This window comes from Zootoca vivipara, chromosome 14 (genome assembly GCF_963506605.1).
Source record: "Zootoca vivipara chromosome 14, rZooViv1.1, whole genome shotgun sequence".
Lineage (NCBI taxonomy): Eukaryota > Metazoa > Chordata > Lepidosauria > Squamata > Lacertidae > Zootoca > Zootoca vivipara.
Window position 1 is genome coordinate 3559222 of NC_083289.1, and position 6921 is coordinate 3566142.

A 6921-nucleotide genomic window follows, 5' to 3' on the forward strand; every position below is an offset into this window, starting at 1 on the left:
CTTCCATTACTCAAAGCAAGCCCACTTAAAAGAGGCCATTGAGCATGGGTTGCACAGGCACTCTGGTCATTATCAAACGGGGGGCTCCACTGTCGCACAGGCACTTTCAGGGAATCATTATTTTTGCTCATGGACACAGAGATGCATCTTTTACCTTTTTTAATGCCAACCATTTTTAAGGGGACACTAACTTTGTTGACATGCAACTCCAAATTGTAGTTTCACATTACACAAACAAGCATTTGGGTACTTTAAATACTCCCTCAATTTACAACAAACCATAGTTTCCCATTATAGTCAGATGTGTAAGCTATAGTAGTAGTAGTAGTAGTAATAATAATTTATTATTTATACCCCGCCTATCTGGCCGAGTTTCCCCAGCCACTCTGATTGGCTTCCAACAGAACATAAAAATGCAATAATCTATTAAACATTACAGGTAGGTAGCCGTGTTGGGCTGACATAGTCGAAACAAAATAAACAAATTCCTTCCAGTAGCACCTTAGAGACCAACTACGTTTGTCATAGGTATGAGCTTTCATGTGCATGCACACTTCTTCAGATATTCTTCAGGTATCAGAAGAAATGTGCATGCACTCGAAAGCTCATACCTATGACGAACTTAGTTGGTCTCTAAGGTGCTACTGGAAGGATTTTTTGTTTGTTTGTTTCTATTAAACATTAAAAGCTTCCCTAAACAGGGCTGCCTTCAGATGTCTTCTAAAAGTCTGGTAGTTGTTTTTTTTCTTTGATATCTGGTGGGAGGGCATTCCACAGGGTGGGTGCCACTACCAAGAAGGCCCTCTGCCTGGTTCCCTGTAACTTGGCTTCTTGTAGTGAGGGAACCGCCAGAAGGCCCTTGGCACTGAACCTCAGTGTACAGGCAGAACGATGGGGGTGGAGATGCTCCTTCAGGTATACTGGACCAAGGCCGTTTAGGGCTTTAAAGGTCTGCACCAACACTTTGAATTGTGCTTGGAAACGTACTGGGAGCCACTGTAGGTCTTTCAAGACCGGTCTTATGTGGTCTCGGCGGCCGCTCCCAGTCACCAGTCTAGCTGCCGCATTCTGGATTAATTGCAGTTTCCGGGTCACCTTCAAAGGTAGCTCCACATAGAGCGCATTGCAGTAATCCAAGTGAGAGATAACAAGAGGGCAACCAAAATGGTCAAAGGCCTGGAAACGATGCCTTATGAGGAATGGCTTAGGGAGCTGGGTATGTTTAGCCTGGAGAAGAGAAGGTTAAGGGGTGATATGATAACCATGTTCAAATATATAAAAGGATGTCATATAGAGGAGGGAGAAAGGTTGTTTTCTGCTGCTCCAGAGAAGCGGACACGGAGCAACGGATTCAAACTACAAGAAAGAAAATTCCACCTAAACATTAGGAAGAACTTCCTGACAGTAAGAGCTGTTCGGCAGTGGAATTTGCTGCCAAGGAGTGTGGTGGAGTCTCCTTCTTTGGAGGTCTTTAAGCAGAGGCTTGACAGCCATCTGTCAGGAATGCTTTGATGGTGTTTCCTGCTTGGCAGGGGGTTGGACTGGATGGCCCTTGTGGTCTCTTCCAACTCTATGATTCTAAGAGCATGCACCACTCTGGCGAGACAGAGGTAGGGGAGGTAGGGTCTCAGCCTGCGTACCAGATGGAGCTGGTAGTTTGCACTTTCCTTCCATTCTGGAATTGTAAACACATGGAGGAGGGCCAAACCCCTGACATCATTTGCCCTTCTGACTCCACCGCCAAAATTGTCATGTAGGCAGGAATGTTGAGTAAAGCCCCTACCCACACTTGGCTGCAGATCCTCTATGTGGTCAGGAATCTTGCACAGTCAAGTGCTCCTTTCCATGGTTTCTGGTTGACACACCGGAGAGCAGGGCCAGCAGGGTGGTACTGTCTGCTTCTTCCATGTGTTGGCTTTGGGCTTCATGGACAAGGCATGAAAGACAAATGAGCAACTTCGCCTACTAGAGAAGAATGGCAAACCAAGCTGATGGACTATGCTGAGATGGCAAAGCTGACTGGACTGGAAAACTCGGAAACCAAGAGAATAAAAACTTTATAAAAGAATGGGAAAAATTCGTAAGTTATCTTGGAGACTACTGTAAGCAGATGGAAACAAGAGGAGGATTTTGATTCACTTGTAGTGTATAAATTACTATGGACAATATGGTTTGATATAAAAATTGGAGTATGGCTGAATATGCAGTTGTAGAGGTTTAAAATGAGACCCCTGGGGGGGGGGGAGTCCTGAGATTCGGAGAATCTCTTTATATAGATACACTTTTATTAGTTTGTGTTTATTTGTATTTTGTATTTCTAAAACCAATAAAAATGATTTCTAAAAAGGGGGTGGGGAAGTCAAATGAGCAACTTCAGATGAGGGCAGTGAAGGTGGCCAGGAGCCTGGAAAACAGACACTATGAAGGAACTGAGACAGGAGCAGGGGAATGAGACCTGAAACATCTCTTCAATTACTCAGGGCTGCCACATAGAAGAGGGCTTCTTCTCTGGCGATCACTCGTTGCCAAGTAAGATTGTCTTCCATAAACATGGTTTTAACAATGAGTCTGTAAGTGACTGTGGAGGCCAATTCTGGATCCACACGTCCTTCCACAGTGGGGACATTGGTTTTCGGGTGGGAGTTGATCACAGTGTGGATTTGCCAAGCGTGCCTTCTTCTTAGCACGTTTCTCCCTTGTGTCCCAAATTCAAGTGTCTTCAAAGCCCATGACACCTTTGGTAAAGGCTGTTCTCCAACTGGAGCACTCACGGGCCAGTGTTCGCCAGTTGTCAGTGTTTATACTACGTTTTTAAAGATTTGTCTTGAGACAGTCTTTAAACCTCTCTTGTTGACCACCAGCATTATGCTTTTCATTTTTAAGTTCAGAATAGAGTACAGTAGTTGCTTTGGAAGACGATCATCAGGCATCTGCACAACATTACCAGTCCACCGAAGTTGAAGTTGAAGAATCATCTCTTCAACACTGGTGACCTTTGCTTCTTCCAGTACACTGATATTAGTCCGCCTGTCTTCCCAAGTGATGTGTAAAATTTTTCGGAGACACCGTTGATGGAATCTGTCAAAGAGTTGGAGATGGCATTTATAAGTGGTCCATGTTTCACAAGCATACAGTAAGGTTGGTAGTACAATAGCTTTGTAAACAAGCATTTTGGTTTCCCTGCAAATGTCCTGGTCCTCAAACACTGCACTTCAATCGGGAGAAAACTGTACTCGCAGGGCTCAGGCGATGCTGGATTTCAACATCAATTTCAACCCTTGTGGAAAGACAGCTGCCCAGATAGGAGAAGTGATAGACATTTTCCAACGTTACACCATTGAGTTGGATTTGAGGCACTGCAGAGGGGTTATTTTGTAATTGTTGGTGCAGCACTTTGGTTTTTTGGGTGTTGAGTGATAGGCCAAGCTTTTCATAAGCTGCTGCAAATATATTTAGGATGGTTTAGAGGTCATTGAGTGTGCACACACTACGTTGTCATCAGCATACTGAAGCTCTATGACGGAAGTTACGGTAACCTTACTTTTAGCTTTCAGCCTGCTCCGATTGAAGAGCTTTCCATCTGTTTGATATATGATTTCTACTCTGGTGGGGAGTTTCTCTTCGACAAAGTGTAGGATCATGGCAATGAAAATAATGAATAGAGTTGGGGCAATAACACAACCCTGTTTAACACCTGATCCCACTGTGAATGGTTCACTTTGAGAGCCATTGTTATCTGTGATTACTGCTGTCATATTATCATGGAGGAGCCGAATGATGTTCACAGATTTATCTGGGCAGCCAATTTTCAGAAGGACAGTCCACAGGGCATTACAATTTACAGTGTCGAAAGCATTAGTCAAGTCAATAAACGCCATATACAGGGGTTGGTTTTGCTCTCTGCATTTTTCTTGAAGCTGTCGAGTGGTGAAAATCATGTCCACTGTCCCCCTAGAAGGCTGAAAACCATTTTGGGATTCAGGAAGGGTCACCTCGGATATTGTTAAGAGACGGTTTGCTAAGATCCTTTTTAAGAATTTTGCCAGTCGCAGCTAATAGAGAGATGCCTCGATAGTTTCCGCAATCAGTTCTCTCACCTTTTTAAAATACAGGTAGGTAGCTGTGTTGGTCTGGCATAGTCAAAACAAAATTAAAAAATAATAATCCAATAGCACCTTAGAGACCAACTAAGTTTGTCATTGGTATGAGCTTTCGTGTGCTACTGGAAGGATTTTTTTTTATTTTGTTTCGACCTTTTTTTAAAAAGATTGCTAATTTTGGCATCCCTGAAGTCTTCTGGGATCTCTTCCCTCTCCCAGATTTCTTCGATGAGCTTGTGAAGTTGTGTAAATTCAATTCCACCCACTTTGAAGACTTCGGCAGGTATCCCATCAGGTACACTGGCTTTGTTGTTTTTCATTTGGTTAATAGCTGTACACAACTCTCCCAGATTTGGAGATACTGCAAGCTCATCTCTAACCTGTTTTTGTGGAATTTGTGAGAGGACCTCAGCACCGATGGGGGAGTTGTGGTTAAGGAGATGCTGGTAATGTTCTCTCCAGCACAGTTCAATAGCTGCTTTATCTTTTAGAAGTCTGTTGAGCGTAGGGGGCATATGCCATGCTTTATTGGCCCATAGATGGTCATTGTGGCTTTAAAGAAACTCTGTGCATCATGAGTGTTGTCTAAGTGCTGGATCTCTTGAGCTTTTTTAAAATCTACTGGTTGTGACTACTCGTGCCATCGGAACAGAGCCTTGCTGCAAAGACTGTGCGTTGGTCAGCTGCACTGATCTACACACATAAAACAAATTCACGCACTGGCGTCATAGAAGAGGGCAGCAATACATTTGCTGTTGTCCCAAAGAGAAGGACCAAATCTAATTGGCTTGACGTACAGGAGATAAATTTACCTAGTGGGGTGGTGGGCTCTCCCTTGCTTGCTAGTCTTGAGGCAGAGGCTGGACAGCCATCTTTCGGGGATGCTATAACTTCCTGCACAGAGGAACAGACTAGATGCCACCACCACCCCCTTCAGTGCTAGGACACTATGAAGCACTTTCTTTAACTTTTTAAAAAGTAGTAGGCTGGTCTATCTTTTGAAATCTTAAGGGAAGTCTGGCACAGCTGGCTTTTTGGATATTGGGCATTGATTACTATATTCATTTCATCAGAGCTTCAGTCAGATGTCAGCAGATTCCTTTCCCAATGCCATAGCTGTGCTTTACTTGCTTTTTGTTGATTTCTCTGCCTGCCTCCATCGTATCCATATGCCCTTTTGTAGTCCTGCATATATAATATGTAATCCTTTTGATTTGATTTGATTTGAGTGCCTTTGCTTGTAGGTGGGCAGTCCAGCTTGCTGTAGGGTGCTTGAAGAGGCCAGTGGGATGTGAACTCTCCTGACACTACCACAAATAAAACATTGAAGTCCCCACAAGCAAAGTGTAACCCCACATGGAAGCAGCCAGTTGTTCTGTGAATCCTCAGGATCCTTGCAATCTGTCAAAATCTGTTTTGGGTTCTGTGTAACCCTTGTCGAAAGCATACTGTACCACGAGCAGTGAAAAGGAGTGTGCTTTGGCTATATGCATTTATCTGGCTGGCCTGGGAATAAATTTGCCTGGTGAGTGGAGTGAGATCTAGCTTAGAGTAATAACTTGCTTTATATGGTTGTTGAGAATTAGTTTATTGTAAAATGCAATGTTGTTCATAAGCAGTCCCCTCCGTTCTGTGCTCTGAAAATTATAGCAGACAGGGCCATAGGTTCATGCCTGGCCAGGAGGGATTACAAAGCTGTCCAAGGTTTCAGGCAGGAGTCTCACCCATCCCCACCTAGAGATGCTGGGGATTGAACCAGCCCCTTCCGCATGTACAGTAGATGCTCTACCCCGAGCGATGGCCCGTCTCCTGAAAACCTGTTTTCTTTCACAAGCCCTCGATTCCAGCAAATGTCTGGGAGAGACAGCAGCTGCTGCACCTCTGAGCAAAGAAGAGCTTCCCAGTCCCAGAATAGATACTGTATTTGATTAACCCTCACAGCTGGTGCTTCTATCATGCTGTGGTAGTTAAACCACTGACATCTTCCCACCTTAAGGTTGGAGCGGCAAAATTGCTTGGGAATTCATGGCCACCCATTCCCTGTCTGCAAAATTACCTTTCAGATCTATAGTTTGCCTTAATTGCCCCTTTTAAAGTTCCCAAGAAATGTATGTACTCTAAATGCATTACCGCAGAGTGTTGGGAAAGATGGGGGGTGGGCTGCCCATCAAATGATGCCATTAAGTACCTGAAACAAATGCATGTTGGTTGATTTAATAGGGCACTAAAAATTTCTTCTTCTCTGACCTCATAAATTATGTGTTATTTGCAAATGTGCTTTGGGCAGAATTTGTCACACTTAATTAAGTCACACAGAGGGGAGAACTGCATTCGTTCTAAAAAAGTTTCAAGCGAACGCAAGAGAACACAATTATGGCTAATAGAGAGAGGCCTTAAGGTCACTATCTGAAAAATAAATTAAAAGACTCTACTTAAGAGAGTGATCGAGGGCACTGTCACAACAGTTAATGGAAATAGGTAAATTCAGTTGATTTAGTGTGACAGGAGCAGCTATTCAGAGTTTTTCTCTTGCCCCCCCCTCCTCCAATCTTGCCTGCAGAACACTGCATGGTGCCATGTATTAATAGCAAGAGAACAAAGGACAACAATAGGATTCCAATCCTTGCTTAGAAACATCAGAAGAGTCCCGCTGCATCAGACCAAAGGATCATCCAGCATCGTGATTCACACAGTGATCAACTAGATCAGGCATCCCAAAACTGCGGCCCTCCAGATGTTTTGGCCTACAACTCCCATGATCCCTAGCTAACAGAACCAGTGGTCGGGGAAGATGGGAATTGTAGTCCAAAACATCTGGAGG